The sequence below is a fragment of the Rhinoderma darwinii genome, chromosome 11 (assembly GCF_050947455.1).
Source record: "Rhinoderma darwinii isolate aRhiDar2 chromosome 11, aRhiDar2.hap1, whole genome shotgun sequence".
Classification (NCBI taxonomy): Eukaryota; Metazoa; Chordata; class Amphibia; order Anura; family Rhinodermatidae; genus Rhinoderma; species Rhinoderma darwinii.
Genome location: NC_134697.1, coordinates 99830573 through 99853550, shown reverse-complemented (window position 1 = coordinate 99853550; position 22978 = coordinate 99830573). Strand labels below are relative to the sequence as shown.

At 45.7% G+C, this 22978-nt stretch overlaps 1 long non-coding RNA gene across 1 annotated transcript in view; it reads left to right on the top strand.

Moving 5' to 3' along the window:
- The window catches only part of LOC142663546 (uncharacterized), a 57538-nt gene that overhangs the window by 5785 nt on the left and 28775 nt on the right, over positions 1–22978 (top strand). Inside the window, exon 2 of the long non-coding RNA XR_012851104.1 lies at positions 2020–2112. This is a non-coding gene — a long non-coding RNA (uncharacterized LOC142663546). The remainder of the gene's footprint in view (positions 1–2019; positions 2113–22978) is intronic.

Genomic DNA, 22978 nt, shown 5'->3' with positions numbered 1-22978 from the left:
GATGACCTATTTCAGGTAAATGTCAAAAGTATACAGATAATCTGGTAATAACGTGACAAAAAGTATTAGTCCTAGTGAAACAAGACCAGCAAGTACTAACCCATGTGGCTCCTCAGATTGTAACAGCTCCCAAGTGTGAAGAGAAACCCCGACGCGCGTTTCGCGTAGATTGCTTTTTCAAGGGGTGTTCTGAGTTGTACAAATTAAGCCTCTTACATACAATAGGTCGAGAAGTCAGCTGATTTTTCAGGCCAATGGGAACCTGAGCTCTAGCTCCCATCGCGCGTGCCGAGATGAGTCACCACACAATCACAACTCCGAGCCGCCGGGACCCGAACACGCATGCGCGGCTCCGGAAACCGCGCACGCGCAGACAGGCACAGCCGGTCACAAGAGCAAGGACTGCGGGCGACACACTCGACACGCACAGATGAGGACCAGAGCAGGTAGTAGGGAAAAATGGGCAATCTCCAAGGTTATATAGAGAGAGATGTTGTAAAGATCTATTAGCTTTCCCCCTTTCTTCCGAATATAGGCTGATTTCAAAGAGAAAAAACAAAACAAAGGTGTCATCCACCATATATATACAAGAGCTCTTATAGTGAAAGAATTCTCCTCCTAAATATAGAAAAGAACCCCGCACATATAAATGTAGAGTAATTTAACAACAAACAAGACAAATACAAAAATATACCAGATTGTGAATCATAATAAACAGACTATATATCTGATGATAAAAAGTGACACAAAATAATAATAAGATGCTGAATAATACAACAATGAATAAGATGCAGAAAAACAATAAAGTGAACAAAAATGCTAATAATGTTAGATGTTCAGGGAGAATGCCAACAAGGAAAAAACCCTTTTTCCAAGTGTGCACTCCACCCGGACATCCAAAAACAACAATGTGATTAACCATAATAAATATAAAATAATTATGAACAATTAATGTGGACTTCAACAAATACAAGAATAATAAATAGACTATCACAAAAGTAAATTTCAGAATCCATAATATAATTTAAGCATAGACTCTTAAGTGTTAATACAATAGTGAAAAAAAGAAGCAGCATGTGAATGTGTTCCAATGAAATCCCATCATATTCCAACATATCAGGAAGTGAAAGAATTCTCTCCAAACGGATCCAGCCCATAATGTTCCATCCCATCGGCCACGAATAACTCAGAAAGAGCTCAGGTATGGAGGAATAAAGTAGCTAACTAAACAGAACAAAAACATAAATTAATAGATATACAGAATAAAAAGTTTAAAAATCAATGGCAGACAACAAATTTTCTAAAGGAAAGAGGCAAAGCTTAGTGTTTCGTTCAATCCAACAGGGGCCATAGTACCAAGGGTGATAATCCACTTACATTCCCTCTGAGCCAGCAATTTTTTAGAATCCCCACCTCTAATACCACAGAACACTCTATCAATGCCCCATGCCTTAAAAGATTTTGGGTCACAGGCATGGTGCATCTTGAAGTGTCTGGGAATGGTCTTAAGGAGTGTGATATCCTCAATATCCTTGGCAGCCATTATGTCACGCACATGTTCTCTTATCCTGATCCTCAGTTGTCTTGAGGTCAGGCCAACATATACTTTCTGGCAGCCACAGGTTGCGTAATAAATTACGTTCACTGTGCTGCAAGAGATGTAGTGTCGTATATCAAAAACCCTATTTTCTATCATTGACGAAAAATGTGTTGTCCGAGCCATATTCGCACATGATAGGCAGTTACCACAAGGGTAACAGCCCAATCTGGGACTGCTTGATGAAAACGGATTTTGCTGTGTTGGTATATAATGGCTCTTAACTAACATGTCCTTAATATTCATGCTCCTTCGAGCTGTCATCTGAGGTCTTAAAGATAAATTCCCCGCGAAAGCGGGTTCCAAATGCAGGATTGGCCAATGTTTGTCCAGAATAGATCTTACCATATGCCATTGGTTGTTATATGTGGTAATGTACCGAGTATTATTCTGATCACTTTTTTTTGGATTTGGCCCCACAGGATGCAGGATTGAATTCCGACTCGTCAGTTGTGCCCGTCTATATCCCCTTTTGATGCTTCTCCGGCTGTACCCCCTATCCAGAAATCTCTCACGTAAGTCGCTAGACTGCCTCTCAAAATTCACATTTGATGAACAAATGCGTTTCATTCTTAGAAACTGACCAGCAGGGACGGCGTCAATCGTCGACTGGCTGTGGGCAGAAGTCGCATGAAGCAAGGCGTTCACAGAAGTCTTCTTCCTGAAGACATCAGTCTGTAGATGACCAGTCTCATCCGCCTCTATCAAAATATCCAAAAACTCCACTCTGCGCTTATCAAACACATAGGTGAGCTTAATATTTAAATCGTTCTTGTTAAGATCCTGCATAAATTGTATCAGCTCTACTTCTGTCCCCTGCCAGATAAACAAGACGTCATCAATGTATCTCATCCAGCACTGCACATGGTCGACGGCGAGAGCGCCGCCACCACAGAAAACCTGCCTCTCCCAAAGACCGAGAAACAGGTTAGCGTATGACGGCGCACACGCCGCCCCCATGGCAGTGCCTTGCTTTTGCAGGTAGAACACATCCTTAAAAACAAAAAAGTTATGTGTAAGGATGTATTCCAAAAGTTCCACAACCAGTCGACACATGAGGCCGTCCCAACTGCTCATCCCCAAGAAGAAACGCACAGCTTGCAGACCATCAACATGTCGTATGCTGGTGTACAGTGACTCGATGTCAGCTGTCACCAGAATCATGTCAGCATCAAGACTGACACCATCAATCCTTTTAAGGACATCCGTAGTGTCCTTAACGTAGGACGGTAGACATTCTACCGATGATTTTAAATAGTGATCGATGAACCTGCAGATGGGATCGCAGAGTCCACCTATCCCAGACACTATCGGACGTCCCGGGGGGTCTGTCATATTTTTGTGAACCTTGGGGAGAAAGTATAATGTTGGTATTCTTGGATACTGGGTCATTAGACCAGACAAAACATTTTTTGGGATTATGCCTTTGTCATGGGCCAAAGTTAGAATTTTGAATAATTCAGCTGAAAAACTGATAACAGGGTTATGAGTTAATTTTTGATAGGTCTTTTTGTCTCTTAACTGCCTAAAGGCTTCCTTTTCGTACTTCTCGGTAGGCCAGATCACGATGTTCCCACCCTTGTCCGCCGCTTTATATACTACATCTTCGTAACTTTTCAATTCATTTAATGCATCACGTTGTTTTTTAGTTAAATTATCATTTTTCCTATTTGACGAAATGGTTTTAAAATCATTTATTACCATCTTGGTGAAAATTTCCACCTGCGGACAAATGGACAAGGGTGGGAACCTCTGTGATCTGGGTATGACCGATTTTGGAAACCTACCTTGGTCTGTGCAAATTTGTTCCTGTAAAAGGTCCTCAAGGGCTTTTAAAGCTTCTCTTTCCAACACGCTATTTAGTCCCATATCTACTCCAGATCTACTATGTAATTTTTTCAAAATTAATTTTCTTGAGAACAGGTATAGGTCCTTCATAGCTGTAAAAAAGTTGAAAGGATTACTGGGGGAGAAAGTTAGTCCCTTCCCAAGCACCTCATATTGTACCTCTGAGAGGGAATGTTCAGATAAATTAATCACCTCTAATACATTCTTGGGTTTCTTCCCCTGTTGAAATGACGGAACATCCTTTCGTCTCGCCACCTGTCTCTCTCTGTTTCTCCGCGGGTAGGTTATCTCTTGATGATTAATCAATTCATCATTTCGCTTAGGTCTGGTAGGATTATCACTAGAACTTACAGACGAAAAAGATGCAGATCTAGATCTTGCAATAGATCTGGACCTCAAGTTTCGCCACCTATACATTCTGCCCTCTTTTGAGTCATTTTTGTCTCTTTGGAATTTTGAAGATTTTACAGAGAGAATCTCCTGTTCCCATTTAGAGAAATCTCTATCTAATTCGTCATTCAATTTTTCCAACTCACCACCAGAGAGATCACCTTTCAGAATAATCTGCACCTCCTCGATTTCTTTTTCCAACTCACCCAGCGTTACTTGGTTGGCTTGGGACAGAAGGTTCATAAAACCCCTAGAGCAGTCGGTTGCATAACCCTCCCATTTGGTTTTAAAGGATTCATCCCCAATCGGAAAGGAGGGAAAAACTTGTACCCTCAGGCCCCTTGGTATTAGACCCATGGAAAGGTACCTTTCCAGAAAAGCCCTATTCCACCAGGTCTTAGTTCTTTTTTTGTGTAAATCCTTGAGCCTATTTATAGATTCCCTTACATCTCTGCCATTCGTATTTAAAATTAGGTTTGAGTCCTCCTTAAAAACCTCATTTAACTGTGAGATCCAGGACTGGTCTCGTGTCCTGAAGTCCATTTTTGGCCCAGAGCCTGCCGCTGTGAAAGATACACAGAAATATAATATTATACACAAATGTCTCATGGGACTATAATGTCATATGGGTTGAGCTACCAGCAAGTGCAGCAATTCCCAGCTCCCCAATAGTAAAAATAGAAACTCCAAACATCATATACTAAATACACGAGAAGAAGGAGTCGGAACTATTCAAGTATAAAGCACAAAATATCAAAAAATACAAATTTTATTGAGACATACAAAAATACATAATTAAAAACAGACTACAAACCCAATAACTGTATATCTCCAAAATAGGAGACAGTATGGAGCCACAAAAAACTACTTAAATTAGTACAATTTGTATATGTCACATTTAGTCACATTAAGTCGGGAAGGTATCCCATAAGAAGTTACCAAAAAAAGATAGATATAATATAATTACAAAGCAAATCCCTAGAACCATATAATAGCAGAACACTTATGTCCAAACAAAATTACAGCAAATTCCCAGTATACTATGTCTCTATGGACAATAATCGGGAGTACAGAGATAGTGATTTGATTATAGTGGCAAGTAATTTAGACACACTCAGTGTCAGTATCGTAACTAATTCAGAACAGGGACCAACAGTAAAGATGACCTATTTCAGGTAAATGTCAAAAGTATACAGATAATCTGGTAATAACGTGACAAAAAGTATTAGTCCTAGTGAAACAAGACCAGCAAGTACTAACCCATGTGGCTCCATACTGTCTCCATACTGTTTTTTTTTCACTATTGTATTAACACTTAAGAGTCTATGCTTAAATTATATTATGGATTCTGAAATTTACTTTTGTGATAGTCTATTTATTATTCTTGTATTTGTTGAAGTCCACATTAATTGTTCATAATTATTTTATATTTATTATGGTTAATCACATTGTTGTTTTTGGATGTCCGGGTGGAGTGCACACTTGGAAAAAGGGTTTTTTCCTTGTTGGCATTCTCCCTGAACATCTAACATTATTAGCATTTTTGTTCACTTTATTGTTTTTCTGCATCTTATTCATTGTTGTATTATTCAGCATCTTATTATTATTTTGTGTCACTTTTTATCATCAGATATATAGTCTGTTTATTATGATTCACAATCTGGTATATTTTTGTATTTGTCTTGTTTGTTGTTAAATTACTCTACATTTATATGTGCGGGGTTCTTTTCTATATTTAGGAGGAGAATTCTTTCACTATAAGAGCTCTTGTATATATATGGTGGATGACACCTTTGTTTTGTTTTTTCTCTTTGAAATCAGCCTATATTCGGAAGAAAGGGGGAAAGCTAATAGATCTTTACAACATCTCTCTCTATATAACCTTGGAGATTGCCCATTTTTCCCTACTACCTGCTCTGGTCCTCATCTGTGCGTGTCGAGTGTGTCGCCCGCAGTCCTTGCTCTTGTGACCGGCTGTGCCTGTCTGCGCGTGCGCGGTTTCCGGAGCCGCGCATGCGTGTTCGGGTCCCGGCGGCTCGGAGTTGTGATTGTGTGGTGACTCATCTCGGCACGCGCGATGGGAGCTAGAGCTCAGGTTCCCATTGGCCTGAAAAATCAGCTGACTTCTCGACCTATTGTATGTAAGAGGCTTAATTTGTACAACTCAGAACACCCCTTGAAAAAGCAATCTACGCGAAACGCGCGTCGGGGTTTCTCTTCACACTTGGGAGCTGTTACAATCTGAGGAGCCACATGGGTTAGTACTTGCTGGTCTTGTTTCACTAGGACTAATACTTTTTGTCACGTTATTACCAGATTATCTGTATACTTTTGACATTTACCTGAAATAGGTCATCTTTACTGTTGGTCCCTGTTCTGAATTAGTTACGATACTGACACTGAGTGTGTCTAAATTACTTGCCACTATAATCAAATCACTATCTCTGTACTCCCGATTATTGTCCATAGAGACATAGTATACTGGGAATTTGCTGTAATTTTGTTTGGACATAAGTGTTCTGCTATTATATGGTTCTAGGGATTTGCTTTGTAATTATATTATATCTATCTTTTTTTGGTAACTTCTTATGGGATACCTTCCCGACTTAATGTGACTAAATGTGACATATACAAATTGTACTAATTTAAGTAGTTTTTTGTGGCTCCATACTGTCTCCTATTTTGGAGATATACAGTTATTGGGTTTGTAGTCTGTTTTTAATTATGTATTTTTGTATGTCTCAATAAAATTTGTATTTTTTGATATTTTGTGCTGATCACATTATGTAGGAAATAGGGCACGTATAATCTGGTGACAGCCTCTTTATTACTAGGACCACTGTTCTCTACATTACAGTGCTGATCACATTATGTAGGAGACAGGGCACTTATAATGTGGTGACAGCATCTTTATTACTAGGACCACTGTTATCTACATTACAGTGCCGATCACATTATGTAGGAGATAGGGCACTTATAATCTGGTGACAGCCTCTCTAATACTAGGACCACTGTTATTTACATTACAGCGCTGATCACATTAAGTAGGAGATAGGACACTTATAGTGTGGTGACAGCCTCTTTATTACTAGGACCACTGTTATCTACATTACAGCACCAATCACATTATGTAGGAGATAGGACACTTATAATGTGGTGACAGACTCTTTATTACTAGGACCACTGTTATCTACATTACAGCGCTGATCACATTATGTAGGAGACAGGGCACTTATAATGTGGTGACAGCCTCTTTAATACTAGGACCACTGTTATCTACATTACAGCACTGATCACATTATGTAGGAGACAGGGCACTTATAATCTGGTGACAGCCTCTTTAAGCCACGTACTTTGCTTTACCTGTCAGATCGTGATCATTCATCCATCCCTTGTTCATCTCTCCACACACCATTTATCAACATCCAAACAATCATCTTTCAACATGCCAGCCTTATTAAACATTTTTCACAGTTTGCTGTAGCGTCCCTGCCCGCCTTGTTTGTCAAATTTTTTTTGGGCTGTACAACACTGGGTTTCCCCTGTCGCTCTGCTCTCTGAATTCCCTATGATCAGGACTTAACCACAGAAGTCCTTGTGGTACTAGGAGTCCTTGTGGTACAGGATATTACCTATGAATACCCAACCTCTCTGTCATCTACAGACAGTTGTGTCACCTACGAACACCTGTAATACCGCTGCTGGGTCAGTGGTTTGTGACTCTCAGCTACGTCACCTACGGACATCTGAGTCAGTGGTCTGTGACTCTCTAGGTCTGTGGTCTGCGACGCTCACCGAGTCTTGCGTTCCTGACACTCGGCCGCTGAGCCGGACTTGACGTACCTGGCACTCCAGACCAAGCGAGCAACATTTTAACCTTTCCTTTGATCTGTAACAATTTTACAACAGCCAAGTAATAAATAAAATTACCAATGATCAGATCTACAACAATACAATACAAATCTAACAGCCATCAATTCTTTGCAGGTTTATTCTACAAAGCCTTCATCTTCTTCACTTTCCCATACAGACAGCTGGACCACACTCAACGGACACACTACCTCTGAAATTGGGTTTGTTTGTCGGCACAAGTTTTTTTCAACTGTTCAAGCTGTAATTCCTGAACATCATCAAAAACCTTTACATGTATGTTACCAGTCCTCTCAACCGTCCCCTCAGCACTGCAACCTAAGCCTCTCATACACTGACACAATTTATATTTCTCAGCACCCGTACTTGTAACTGTAAAGGATCTGCCAGGCACAGCTTCTGTATCTCCGCCCATAGGTAATCAGTCTGCACCTGCTTCTATGTCTGTGAGACTGACTCCATCTTCCACCACTCAGGATGGCAGGCTTAGGAGTGGGAGAGCCTATCACAGCCTGGCCAGACGGAGCTAGCTCCCGCCCTCTGTCTATTTATACCTGCCTTTTCTGTTCCTCCTTGCTTGTGATTCTTCTCGTTTGGTTTCCTGGCCCTGCTGCAGCTTCTTGAACTATTTGTCCCTGCTTTATATTGACCCCGGCTTACTGACTACTCTCCTGCTCTGCGTTTGGTACCTCGTACACTCTTGGTTTGACTCGACTTGTTCACTACTCTCCTGCTCTGCGTTTGGTACCTCGTACACTCCTGGTTTGACTCGGCTCGTTCACTACTGTTGTTGCTCACGGTGTTGCCGTGGGAAACTGCCCCATTTCCCTTAGCTTCTGTGTACCCTTGTCTGTTTGTCTGTCGTGCACTTATTGAGCGTAGGGACCGTCGCCCAGTTGTACCCCGTCGCCTAGGGCGGGTCGTTGCAAGTAGGCAGGGACTGAGTGGCGGGTAGATTAGGGCTCACTTGTCTATTTCCCTATCCCCATCATTACATAATCACAAGCCCATATACCTAGTCTACCCTGATCCCTGACACTACTATGGACCCCCTTGAGACCCTTGCTCAGCAAATACAGGGTCTCTCCCTACAGATCCAGGCCCTGGCTCAGAGGGTCAACGAGCCTGATGCTACCAAGATAGTGCCCCTCACCTCACCTCTTGAACCCCACCTCAAGTTGCCTGACCGGTTCTCAGGGGACCGGAAGACTTTTCTCTCCTTTCGGGAGAGTTGTAGGCTCTATTTTCTCTTAAAGCCCCACTCCTCAGGTTCTGAGAGCCAGCGGGTGGGTATAATTATGTCCCGCCTCCTGGAGGGGCCCCAAGAATGGGCCTTCTCCTTGGCTCCTGACGCCCCTGAACTTTCCTCCGTTGATCTTTTCTTTTCTGCTCTCGGACTCATTTATGACGAGACTGACAAGACTGCCTTTGCCGAGAGTCAGCTGGTGACCTTACGTCAGGGTAAGAGACCTGTTGAGGAGTATTGTTCTGACTTCAGGAAGTGGAGCGTAGCTTCTCGGTGGAATGACCCTGCCTTAAGGTGCCAGTTTAGGTTGGGCCTGTCGAACGCTCTGAAAGACCTGCTAGTTAGCTACCCCTCTTCTGACTCCCTAGACCAGGTTATGGCTTTAGCGGTACGACTTGACCGACGTCTCAGAGAACAACGACTTGAACGTCTTGGTGTTTTCTCCTCTGACTCCCCCATGATGCCTCCCGAGGTTCCGTTGCTTCGTTCTTCCACGGAAGACTCGGAGGTACCTATGCAACTCGGGGCCTCCGTGTCCCCCCAACAACGTAGAGAGTTCCGCAGGAAGAATGGTCTCTGCTTCTACTGTGGGGATGCCAAGCATCAAGTGAACAACTGTCCTAGGCGTAAGAATAAGCAGCCGGAAAACTTCCGCGTCTAAGTGATTATCGGGGAGGTCACTTGGGCGCACAGGTATTTCCCGTAAATATGAAACGTAATAAAATCTTGCTTCCCTTTCAGGTCTCTTTTGGTGGTGGGTCTGCTACCGGCAGTGCCTTCGTGGATTCAGGGTCTTCTGCTAATATCATGTCTGTGGAATTTGCTATGTCTCTAGCTATGCCTTTGATTGATTTGCCTAAACCTGTCCCGGTAGTGGGTATCGACTCCACTCCTCTTGCTAATGGTTATTTTACACAGCATACCCCTGTTTTTGAACTCCTTGTTGGCTCCATGCATTTGGAGCAGTGCTCTGTACTGTTAATGCAGGGATTATCGTCCGATTTGGTTTTAGGCCTTCCCTGGTTGCAGTTGCATAATCCCACGTTTGACTGGAATACTGGGGATCTTACCAAATGGGGTAATGAATGCTTGACGTCATGTTTTTCTGTTAATTCTATTTCTCCCCCTGAGGAGGTGAACACGCTACCTGAGTTTGTTCAGGACTTCGCTGATGTATTCTCTAAGGAGGCCTCTGAAGTGTTACCTCCTCATAGAGAATACGATTGCGCAATCGATTTGGTACCAGGAGCTAAGCTCCCTAAGGGTAGGATATTTAATCTCTCTTATCCCGAACGTGAAGCCATAAGAGAGTATATCCAGGAATGCCTGGCCAAGGGTTACATTCGCCCCTCTACTTCTCCGGTAGGTGCTGGCTTCTTCTTCGTAGGGAAGAAGGATGGTGGTCTTAGGCCATGCATTGACTACCGTAACCTGAATAAGGTCACTGTGAGGAACCAGTATCCCCTTCCTTTGATTCCTGATCTCTTTAATCAGGTTCAGGGGGCCCAATGGTTCTCTAAGTTTGATCTACGGGGGGCTTATAACCTTATCCGCATCAAAGAGGGGGATGAGTGGAAGACTGCGTTTAACACGCCCGAAGGTCATTTCGAATACCTCGTCATGCCCTTTGGGTTGTGTAATGCTCCCGCGGCCTTCCAGAATTTCATAAATGAGATTTTAAGAGACTACCTGGGGGTATTTCTTGTAGTGTACCTTGATGACATACTTGTGTTTTCCAAGGACTGGTCCTCCCACATTGAGCATGTCAGGAAGGTGCTCCAGGTCCTTCGGGAAAACAAATTGTTTGCGAAGACCGGAAAATTTGTTTTTGGGGTGCAGGAGATACCATTTTTGGGCCAAATCCTCACTCCTCATGAATTCCGCATGGACCCCGCCAAGGTCCAGGCTGTGGCGGAATGGGTCCAACCTGCCTCCCTGAAGACGTTACAGTGCTTCCTGGGGTTCGCAAATGATTACAGGAGATTTATTGCTAATTTCTCGGTCATCGCTAAGCCTCTTACAAATCTCACTTGCAAAGGTGCTGATCTCCTCCACTGGCCTCCTGAGGCTGTCCAGGCGTTTGAGGTCCTTAAGAAGTGCTTTATCTCGGCCCCGGTGCTGGTTCAGCCCAACCAAATGGAGCCATTTATCGTGAAGATTGACGCATCCGAGGTAGGAGTGGGGGCTGTCTTGTCCCAGGGTACCAGGTCCCTCACCCATCTCCGTCCCTGTGCCTACTTCTCCAGGAAGTTTTCGCCCACTGAGAGTAACTATGATATTGGCAACCGCAAACTCTTAGCCATTAAATGGGCATTTGAAGAATGGCGCCACTTCCTGGAGGGGGCTAGGCACCAGGTAACGGTCCTTACCGACCACAAGAATCTGGTTTTCCTAGAATCTGCCCGGAGGCTAAACCCGAGACAAGCTCGATGGGCGTTATTTTTTACCAGATTCAACTTTTTGGTTACCTATAGGGCTGGGTCTAAAAATATTAAGGCTGATGCACTGTCGCGTAGCTTCATGGCCAGCCCTCCTTCGGAGGAAGATCCTGCTTGTATTTTGCCTCCAAGTATAATCATTTCCTCTATTGATTCTGATTTAGTCTCCGAAATTGCAGCTGATCAAGGTTCAGCTCCCGGGAACCTTCCTGAGAACAAGCTGTTTGTTCCCCTGCAATTCCGGCTAAGGATACTTAGGGAAAATCATGACTCCGCACTATCTGGTCATCCAGGCATCCTGGGTACCAAGCACCTCATTGCCAGAAACTATTGGTGGCCTGGGTTGCCTAGAGACGTTAAGGCCTACGTCGCCGCTTGTGAAGTTTGTGCTAGGTCCAAGACTCCCAGGTCCCGACCAGCGGGCTTACTACGTTCTTTGCCCATTCCCGAGAGACCTTGGACCCATATCTCCATGGATTTTATCACCGATTTGCCTCCATCTCAAGGCAAGTCGGTGGTGTGGGTTGTAGTAGACCGCTTTAGTAAGATGTGCCACTTTGTGCCCCTCAAGAAACTACCCAATGCTAAGACGTTAGCTACCTAGTTTGTCAAACACATCCTGCGTCTCCATGGGGTCCCTGTCAATATTGTTTCTGACAGAGGGGTACAATTTGTTTCATTGTTTTGGAGAGCCTTCTGTAAAAAGTTGGAGATTAATCTGTCCTTCTCCTCTACCTTCCATCCTGAAACTAATCGCCACACTGAGAGGACTAATCAGTCTCTAGAACAGGGGTCTCAAACTCGGCCGGGTAAGTGGGCCGCATATAGAAAAAATGGGAAGTTGACGGGCCGCATTACTTTCAAATTTGATACAATACAACATTTTTGTTAATCAATTAGTCATTTGAACTACTATAACACTATATTACTAGAATAATAATACTACATTACTATAATAATAGCGCTAGGTTTAAAATTTTAGATATTTCTCCACGTGCTTATTTCAACAATCCAGCTTTCCAGTTTAAATGTCGCTAAATGCAGTCTGGCGGCTCAGTTAGCACACATGTCAAGATTGGGCAGCCCCTTTTCAGATGCTGCCGCAGTGCCCTCTGTGGATGCTGCCGCAGTGCCCTCTGTGGATAATGCAACACACCCTTAGATAAGGCCACAGTGCCCTCTGTAGATAAGGCCACAGTGCCCTCTGTAGATAAGGCCACAGTGCCCTCTGTAGATAAGGCCACAGTGCCCTCTGTAGATAAGGCCACAGTGCCCTCTGTAGATAAGGCCACAGTGCTCTCTGTAGATAAGGCCACAGTGCCCTCTGTAGATAAGGCCACAGTGCCCTCTGTAGATAAGGCCACAGTGCCCTCTGTAGATAAGGCCACAGTGCCCTCTGTAGATAATGCAACACACCCCTAGATAATGCCAGTGTCCTCTTCAGATACTGCCACACACCCACTTGTAGATAATGCCACAGTGCCCTCTGTAGAGGCTGCCCCAGTGCCCTCTGTAGAGGCTGCCCCAGTGCCCTCTGTAGAGGCTGCCCCAGTGCCCTCTGTAGAGGCTGCCCCAGTGATGTCAGGGGCTTGCCCAGATCTGGAGTCCCGGAGCAGAGCCGCTTTTGGCACTCTGCCTGGGATTCCACCTCTGCTCCTGACATCACTGTCCATATATGGGGGCAACCTCAGGGGCAACCCCAGAGCTGGAGTCCCAGACAGAGCGCTAGTAGGCTCTTCCTGGGACTCCAGCTGTGTTCCTGACATCACTGGGACTCCTGCTCTGGGGAAGCCCCTGACATCATTGTCGATGTATGGACAGCGATGTCAGAGGCTTCCCCAGAGTCCCGGAGCAGAGCCGATAATAGCGCTCTGCCCGGGACTCCGCTCTGGGGAAGACCCTGACACACTGTCCATATATGGGCAGCGATGTCAGGGAATTCCACAGAGTCCCAGAGCAGAGCCGACACCAGCGCTCTGCTCGGGACTCCGGCTCTGGGGAAGCCCCAGACATCGCTGTTCATATGTGGACAGCGATGTCAGGGAATTCCACAGAGTCCCGGAGCAGGGCCAACACCAGCGCTCTGCTCGGGACTCCGGCTCTGGGGAAGCCCCAGACATCGCTGTTCATATGTGGACAGCGATGTCAGGGAATTCCACAGAGTCCCGGAGCAGGGCCAACACCAGCGCTCTGCTCGGGACTCCGGCTCTGGGGAAGCCCCAGACATCGCTGTTCATATGTGGACAGCGATGTCAGGGAATTCCACAGAGTCCCGGAGCAGAGCCGACACCAGTGCTCTGCTCCGCTCTGGGCAAGAACCTGACACACTGTCCATATATGGGCAGCGATGTCAGGGAATTCCACAGAGTCCCGGAGCAGAGCCTGTACTAGCGCTCTGCCCGGGACTCCGGCTCTGGGGAAGCCCCAGAAATCGCTTTTCATATGTGGACAGCGATGTCAGGGAATTCCACAGAGTCCCGGAGCAGAGCCGACACCAGCGCTCTGCTCGGGAATCCGGCTCTGGGGAAGCCCCAGACATCGCTGTTCATATGTGGACAGCGATGTCAGGGAATTCCAGAGTCTCGGAGCAGAGCCGATACTAGAGGCTCTGTGTCCCGCGGGCCGCAGATGACAGCCCCAGGGGCCGCATGCAGCCCGCGGGCCAAGTGCTTGAGACCCCTGCTCTAGAACAATATTTAAGGTGTGTTATCTCTGACTGTCAATATGATTGGGTCTCATTCATTCCCCTCGCCGAATTTTCCCTTAATAACCGGGTCAGTAACTCGTCAGGGGTCTCCCCCTTTTTCTGTAATTTTGGGTTTAATCCACGGTTCTCCTCCGTTTCACCTGGTAGTTCCAACAATCCCGAGGTAGAGGTCGTTCATCGGGAACTGTGCACAGTCTGGGCCCAGGTTCAGAAGAACCTAGAGGCGTCCCAGAGCATACAAAAAACTCAGGCAGATAGAAGACGTTCTGTTAACCCCTTGTTTATGGTCGGGGATCTGGTGTGGCTATCGTCAAAAAATTTGCGCCTGAAAGTCCCGTCCAAGAAATTTGCTCCCCGGTTTATAGGGCCGTACAAGGTCATTGAAGTCCTCAATCCTGTCTCCTTCCGACTGGAGTTGCCCTCATCTTTTCGAGTACACGACGTGTTTCATGCCTCCTTAAACGCTGCTCCCCGTCCTTGGCTCCCGCGAGGAAACCTCCGGTTCCTGTTCTCACCCCTGAGGGGGTAGAATTCGAGGTGGCCAAGATTGTGGACAGTAGGATGGTCCAAGGCTCCCTCCAGTACCTGGTCCATTGGAGAGGATACGGGCCTGAGGAGAGGACGTGGGTACCCGCCCGGGATGTTCACGCTGGGATATTGGTCAGGAGGTTCCACCTTCGTTTCCCCAATAAACCAGGTCCACTTAGAAAGGGTCCGGTGGCCCCTCATAAAAGGGGGGGGCACTGTAAAGGATCTGCCAGGTACAGCTTCTGTATCTCCACCCATAGGTAATCAGTCTGCACCTGCTTCTATGTCTGTGAGACTGACTCCTTCCTCCACCACTCAGGATGGCAGGCTTAGGAGTGGGAGAGCCTATCACAGCCTGGCCAGACGGAGCTAGCTCCCGCTCTCTGTCTATTTATACCTGCCTTTCCTGTTCCTCCTTGCTTGTGATTCTTCTCGTTTGGTTTTCTGGCCCTGCTGCAGCTTCTTGAACTATTTGTCCCTGCTTCATATTGACCCCGGCTTACTGACTACTCTCCTGCTCTGTGTTTGGTACCTCGTACACTCCTGGTTTGACTCGACTTGTTCACTACTCTCCTGCTCTGCGTTTGGTACCTCGTACACTCCTGGTTTGACTCGGCTCGTTAACTACTCTTGATGCTCACGGTGTTGCCGTGGGCAACTGCCCCATTTCCCTTAGCTTCTGTGTACCCTTGTTTGTTTGTCTGTCGTGCACTTATTGAGCGTAGGGACCGTCGCCCAGTTGTACCCCGTCGCCTAGGGCGGGTCGTTGCAAGTAGGCAGGGACTGAGTGGCGGGTAGATTAGGGCTCACTTGTCTGTTTCCCTATCCCCATCATTACAGTAACATTTAGGGTATGTGCACACGAGGGCATTACGTCCGTAATTGACGGACGTATTTCGGCCGCAAGTGCCGGACCGAACACAGTGCAGGGAGCCGGGCTCCTAGCATCATACTTATGTACGACGCTAGGAGTCCCTGCCTCGCTGCCAGACAACTGTCTCGTACTGAAAACATTATTACAGTACGGGACAGTAGTTCCACGGAGAGGCAGGGACTCCTAGCATCGTACATAACTATGATGCTAGGAGCCCGGCTCCCTGCACTGTGTTCGGTCCGGTACTTGCGGCCGAAATACGTCCGTCAATTACGGACGTAATGCCCTCGTGTGCACATACCCTTACACTGTTGACAATATCTTCTCACGCCTTCATACCATTAACTCACTCATGCCCTTCATACTGTTGGGAAACGTCAGTCACTTTTAGGTTGTCATGACTACTAGCCAAGCTTCTGGGTGGCCCTGGTTTGAAATGAAGAGCCAATCTGTTTTCTCTGTTTGCAACCTATCAGGGCCACGGGTGGAGTATTTGAGTCTGTTCAGTTTCTTGCTTGTGATTTTCTTGTGAATACATGTGTCTGATCAAGCTCCTGGTTACACCCTGAATTGCCTTGAATACTTGGACTCTCTGAACTGGACTTCAGCTTTGTCTTTGGATTTACCCTCAGCTCACTTATTTGGATATTCTGCTCACAGCTAGTTTCGACCTCTGCAACTCCCGGTATTCTTCTGTTTTGCAAATTGGACTTGTAGTCTCTCCCTCCTTGAACTCTGCTTGTTTATTACCCCTCTGGCTTTCTGGTATACCAATGGTTGAATAAAAACCCTTTTTTTACTTCACTTTGAAAATGTCTGGAGTGCTGCCTAATTCGTTGAAGTGGCTTTCTGGTTATCCGTTCTGGTATTGCCTGCAAGGGCACCTCCTGTCCAACACCTTATTCTGTAAAAGCAACCTGGGTTCTATGCGGCCGAATACAACATGCCTTGTGGCGGGCTCTGGTGAAGACCTTGAAAGGACGCAGTGGTGACGGAATTGAGGTAGCTGATTTACTTGTACGCTTGATCCAGAAAGTCTCCAGCTGCCTTTGGAGAATCGCTCGTATAGCAATTCCATAAACTTTCACTCTGGGGAATTGCTCAAGTATTGATTCCTTGACACGTTCCACTCATTTACACCACATCTTCAATCATTCATCACAAAAATCAACAGAGTGACAAGTGACTGTGTCCGGGAGATTGTCTCATCACAACAGCTAATTCAAGGTCTGAACAATAAATGAGTGAAATGGTTTGGGTAAGAATACATTTCTTACTAACCGGCCGGTTTTATTGTTTCACTGATGCATTATAATATCAATACGACTCCTGATGGCAGGGATTCCCTGTCTAGACAGGACTGCATAGCCTCTTTTTAGACACCGTTAATCTCCCCTATCAGAGGAAGCTACAACCAAACTTTCGGCCCCAGTTACGGACGCTGAGGCCTTGACAGTGCTTTCTACCATCCCAACGGGTAAGAGTCTGGGTCCAGATGGGTTTCTGATTGCTTATTAGAGGACATTCTCTGACAATCCTGGTTCCCAGATCTGTAAAGGTTTGCAACTCTCTCATGGTGGATGCTTTTTGGCCTACTCAGGCTTTGGAGGCTTATATTTCCATTATCCCAAAAGAAGGGAAAGATCCAGAACTTTGCTCAAGTTACCGTCCGATTTCTCTTCTTAATACTGATATAAAGTGGTAGTGTAAGCTTTTGGAAGCCAGGATGTCAGGAAGGGCTGAGCGGTCCCGGACAAATGGGACTTATTCCAGGTAGGGTACCATTGATTCTTCTCGGTTCGGATGCCGAAAAGGCTTTCAACCGTGTCAACTGGGATTTTCTGCGTCCTACCCTTATGAAGATTGATTTCCCGTCTAGTTTCATCTCAGATGTTTTGCTTATACTCTACGCCAGCAGCTCAGGTTCGGGTTAATGGTACACTTTCGGATGGATTTTATATTAGAAATGTTACTCGGCGGGGATGCTCCCCAGCGCTACTCATCTTGATTATGGAAACGCTCCTCCAGAAGATATACAGGGTCTGGCTGTAGGTAATTACACCCATACCACTGCAGCCTTCACAAATGATCTACTTATTTTTATTACTTACCCTGTCAAAGCGTTTCCCTCGATCCTACAATTGTTTCATCTGTTTTGGCAAAGTTTCTTACTTTAAAGTCAACTTGGGTAAATGTGAAATGTTAAGTCTTTCAGCTCCGTACTCTGCTATTAGATCATTGCCTCCCTTCATGGGCGTACAGATTCCAGCTAACCCCGACCTTTTATATCCTCTTACCTATATTTCGTTGCTATCTAATATTAAATCGCAAATTTTAGGAAAGCAAAATTCAATCGACTGAGGGAAACACTTAGTCTTGTTGACTGGGATCGTATAATGGTAAATAGGAATACTGAAGATAAATGGGGAGCTTTTAAAGATATATTACATGAATTGTGTAGTATGTTTTGCATGGGCAAAAAGATGGCAGATAAAATTTAATGATGATAAATGTAAAGTAATGCACTTAGGACGCAATAATAGCATTAAGTCATATACATTAAATGGAATAAAACTGGGGATAACAGAAGAAGAGAAGGACCTGGGTATTCTGGTAATAAATATGATAAGCAGCAGCACTCAATGTCAGGCAGCAGCTGCAAAAGCAAATAGGATTTTAGGGTGTATAAAAAGAGAGATAAAAACCCGGGATTTAAATGAATGATTACTATAAATCAATTCTAAGGCCACATCTAGAATATGGAATTCAGTTTTGGGCTCCACATTGTAAAAAGAACATAGGAGAATTGGAGAGAGTTCAAAGGCGGTCAACTAGGTTATTAAATGGGATGGGAGGTGTCGCTTACAATGATGGGTGGTATGATTATGATATGATTTTTTTTTGTGTGAAACAGCATCTCCCAGCATATCCTTACCATCGTTCGGGCCATGCTGGGAGCTGTAGTTTTACGCCGCACAAACCTATATGGCAGGGGTTGCACTAAATTGAGCTGTATTTGTTCTGGTACTGAGCTTGGTTCTGGGGCTGTATATATGTACTGAGCTTTGTTCTGGTGCTGTTTATATGTACTGATTTTGGCTCTGATGCTGTATTTAAGTTCTGAGCTTTGTTCCGGTGCTGCATATATGTATAAGCTTTGTTCTGGTGCTGTATATATGTATGAGCTTGGTTCTGGTACTATATATATGTACTGAGCTTGGTTCTGGGGCTGTATTTAAGTACTGAGCTTTGTTCTGGTGCTGTATTTATGTTCTGAGCTTGGTTCTGGGGCTGTATATATGTACTGAGGTTGATTCTGATGCTGTATATATGTCAGAGCTTGGTTCTAGTGCTGTATTTATGTACTGAGGTTTGTTCTGGTGCTGTATATATGTATTAAGCTTGGCTCTCGGGCCGTATATATGTATGAGCTTGGTTGTGGTACTGTATATATGTCAGAGATTGGTTCTAGTGTTGTATATATGTACTGAGCTTGGTTCTGGGGCTATATTCATGTACTGAGCTTTGTTCTGGTGCTGTATATATGTACTGAGCTTGGTTCTGGTGTTGTATATATATGTACAGAGCTTGATTCTGGGGATGTATATATATATATATACTGAGGTTGATTTTGGTTCTGTATATATGTATCAGCTTGGTTCTAGTGCTGTATTTATGTACTGAGATTGGTTCTGGTGCTGTAAATATGTACGGAGCTTGGTTATGGTGCTGTATATATGTATGAGCTTTGTTCTGGTGCTGTATATATGTATTAAGCTTTGTTCTAGTGCTGTATTTATGTACTGCGCTTGGTTTTGGTACTATATATATATATATATATGTATGAGCTTGGTTCTGTTGCTGTATATGTCAGAGCTTGGTTCTGGAGCTGTAATTATATAGGATATATTTATAATAACAAAATTTCAGGGCAGATGGAATTGTTTTCAATTCATTGTATATTTCATGGGAACCTGTCAGATAGTTTTAACCCCTTGAACCGCCCCCATGCGGTAATATGTGACCTGACAATATTTACAAATGTATGTTTTTTTCAGATGCAGCAAAATCTTTAAAATCAACTTTTAAAACGACGCACGCTATATGCTAATTACTCATTAAAGGGTCATGGGCCAGTGACATAGTGCTGCCTCCAAACCCAACTTTCCATGTTTGATTGACATCCCCCTGGCTGATACAACTTTCTCGGATGCGCCATTGCCTTGTACTACTTGGTGGGGCTGTGTGGCACTATACACAAGGGGTGGCTGTGTGGCACTATACACAAGGGGGGCTGTGTGGCACTATACACAAGAGGGGGCTGTGTGGCACTATACACAAGGGGGAGTTGTGTGGCACTATACACATGGGGGAGCTGTGTGGCACTATATACAATGGGCTGTGTGGCACTACTAAGGGGGGCTGTGTGGCACTATTTACAAGGGGGAGGGCTGTGGCTCTGTCTACAGTGGGCTGGGTATGGCGCAATCTACAGGGGTCTGTGTGTGGCACTATCTACTAAGGAGGGGGCTGTGTGGCACCTGGGCGGCCCCAGTCAAGAGTTTACTATGGGGCCGAGTCTTTCCTAGTTACGTCCCTGGTCCCAGACTAGCTTACTCCCTCCTAACACGGAAAAAGCGACACGGTGGCTTTGCGATCCCTGATATTTATATGTATTATAAAGCAAATCATACTTCCCGTTGACTGGATGTGGTCTCTCCATCTCCTGTTCCCATACATGTAGATATAAAGAGCTCTTAGGATCATGAGCCATCCCCTTTCTGTGGAACTCAAAATGAATACCCTGGAAACGGGATGTACTCTGTGCAATTACTAGGGCACGATTAAGGTCAACTTAGACCTGACAAAATCTTTAAGCACAAGTGATATGTCCTCAGCTTTGATGCAAATTGGAATTATCCCCTCTTGGTGTACGGATGAATTATTAGACATCACGGCTCCCTGGTCTCAACTTCTCAGTTCCCCTATTAAAGACACTTGTTCCCGAGGTTCTTCCACACATCTCGTCTTTGTTACCTCGAGGTGATGGAATATGGAACTGATGTTTTTTCATGGTTTATCTTTTAGACAAACTTATAGGGGGTTCCTGCGTCTTATACCTTCTCCACGTACAAATGTGAATTGATTGGAGAAACTCCTTGATGATTCTCCACCTTGAGCCAAATCTATGTCCCATAGTTACTGCTATTACTATTACAGAACTCTGGCCCAAAACCACGAGATATAAGGGAATGGGAGAATGAGCTGGATAAGAAATTCACAGAGTTTGAACTTAAAACCATCCCGTCTAACGCTACACAGCGTACCCAGGTGAGTTAAGATTCAAGAGATTTCGCTGCTCGCCTGTGTTCTTGCACAAGATTAGTCTAACATCCGTGGTCGCTGACCACAAACTCCTCCAATCCTGTTGACGACCTTCTCTCCAGAGATGTCTGCACATGCGGCCGTCCTGTTCCGCAGTGACCACTAGGGTACGCTCGCGAGCTCAGTACAGCCTTAAGGAGCCAGAGCGCACACATGTGTGAGATTGAGCTGATTGCTACCAGATCACCCTGGACTATAAGAAGGGCTCTGCCCCTCCCTGCATTGCCTGAGCGTTGTTGTTGTACACCCGTGTTAGTCTTTGCAAATGGTTCCTTGAGTGTTTTCCAGTTCCAATGTTCCTGCTACCTGTATCCTGTGTCCCGTGCTACCGTGTTCCTGTGCTATACTGAATTGGAGTCGTGTTGTGTCGCCTACTACACCCGCTGTGTTTGTCCGCACCTGTTGTCTGCCTGCTGCCAGAGTTCCATCCGAGCCTAAACCATCGCTACTGTCTGAATAACCACATGTACCTTTATCCGAACAATAGACATTGACTTTGTACCCTATTTGGCCAACTACTATAGCGCTACGCACATACCCACAGATCGTGACAGTACGCTCAGGCCATGGACCCCGCTGGTCAACTCAAGACCGTGACGACATCACAAGCCATGCAATCGGATATGCTAGTCTGCCATTTACGACAGGACCAACTCCTCCAGGCGGTGAACTCCATTACAGAGTGACTGGATGTGCAAACTGCAGTTCCCCCAGCACCTGCTCCTATTGCCTCTGCTGTTCCTCCTACTACACCTCCTGGCAGTACGGATCCTCTGACTACACCTCCTGGCAGTGCTGACCCCTGATTTTCTCTGCCACTTCCTCATCACTATGATGGAGACGCGAGGACCTGCAGGGGATTTCTCAACCAGTGCCAGATCCACTTCAGCCTGTATGCCAAAGCATTTTCCACTGATGGGGCAAGGGTCGCTTTCATCGTCTCTCTCCTCACTGGCAGGGCCCTAGCATGGGCGAACCCCATCTAGGAACGATTCCTGCGGACATTTCGTATGGTATTTGAGGAACCTGGACGAGTCTCCTCGGCAGCCGCCTCCTTACTGAACCTTCGCCAGGGAGACACTTCCGTGGGCGAGTACGCCATTCACTTCTGCACCCTAGTGGGAGAGTTGTTATGGAACAACAAGGCCTTGGTGGCAACATTTTGGGAGGGACTGTCCCCAGTGATTAATGATGAGCTTGCCGGCCGAGATCTCCCATCTACCCTGGACAATCTCATTCTTCTGGCCGCAAGGATTGACATAAAGATCCGAGAACGGTTCAGAGAGGCTCGTCGGGAGAGAGGACTCCCTAGTCCGGCTCTCACATTTCAGCATCCCCTGCTGTCCTCATCTGCTGTTCCACCTAAGGAGTCTTTGAAGATGGACCATCTCAAGCGCTCTATCCAGGAGAGACAACACTGACGTACCTCGGGACTCTGTCTGTATTGGGGCCTCGGAGGCCATATTGTGCATCTGTGCCCCCAAAAGCCCCAGAACCTAGGGTTGGTTGGAGAGACAACTCTGGGTGAGGAGGGACTTTCTTCCAAGTTGTCCATCCCCGTGACCATAGTGTCCGGCGAGAGAAAGCACCGGGTCTCTTCCTATCTGGACTCTGGATTCACAGCTAACTTAATTTGGAGAAACCTGGTGGATCTTCTCCAGTTGCCCACAAACCTTCTAGAGAGGCTTTTGATTAATGCCTCAGTGAATGGACTGCCTCTGCCAGACCCTATTGTAGCTGTAACCAAACCACTGAAGCTCCAAGTGGGAGTCCTTCATTCTGAGCTCATCTCATTTTTTGTCCTGCCCAGGGCTTTTAACCCGGTACTGGTGGGTCTGCCTTGGCTCCGACTACATGCCTAAGTTCTGGACTGAAATTCTGGAGAGGTACTCCAGTGGGGTTCCGAGTGCCTCAACCGTTGCCTGGGTCAGATCCATCCGGCCCAGTCTCCCCAGTCTCGGTCATTGGCAGGATTACCCTCTCACTATTCTCAGTTTGCGGATGTCTTTAGCAAAAGGGAGGCGGGGACGCCAACATTTTCTCTAAACTAGACCTGCGTGGGGCTTACAATATAATCCGGATTCACCGGGTTGAC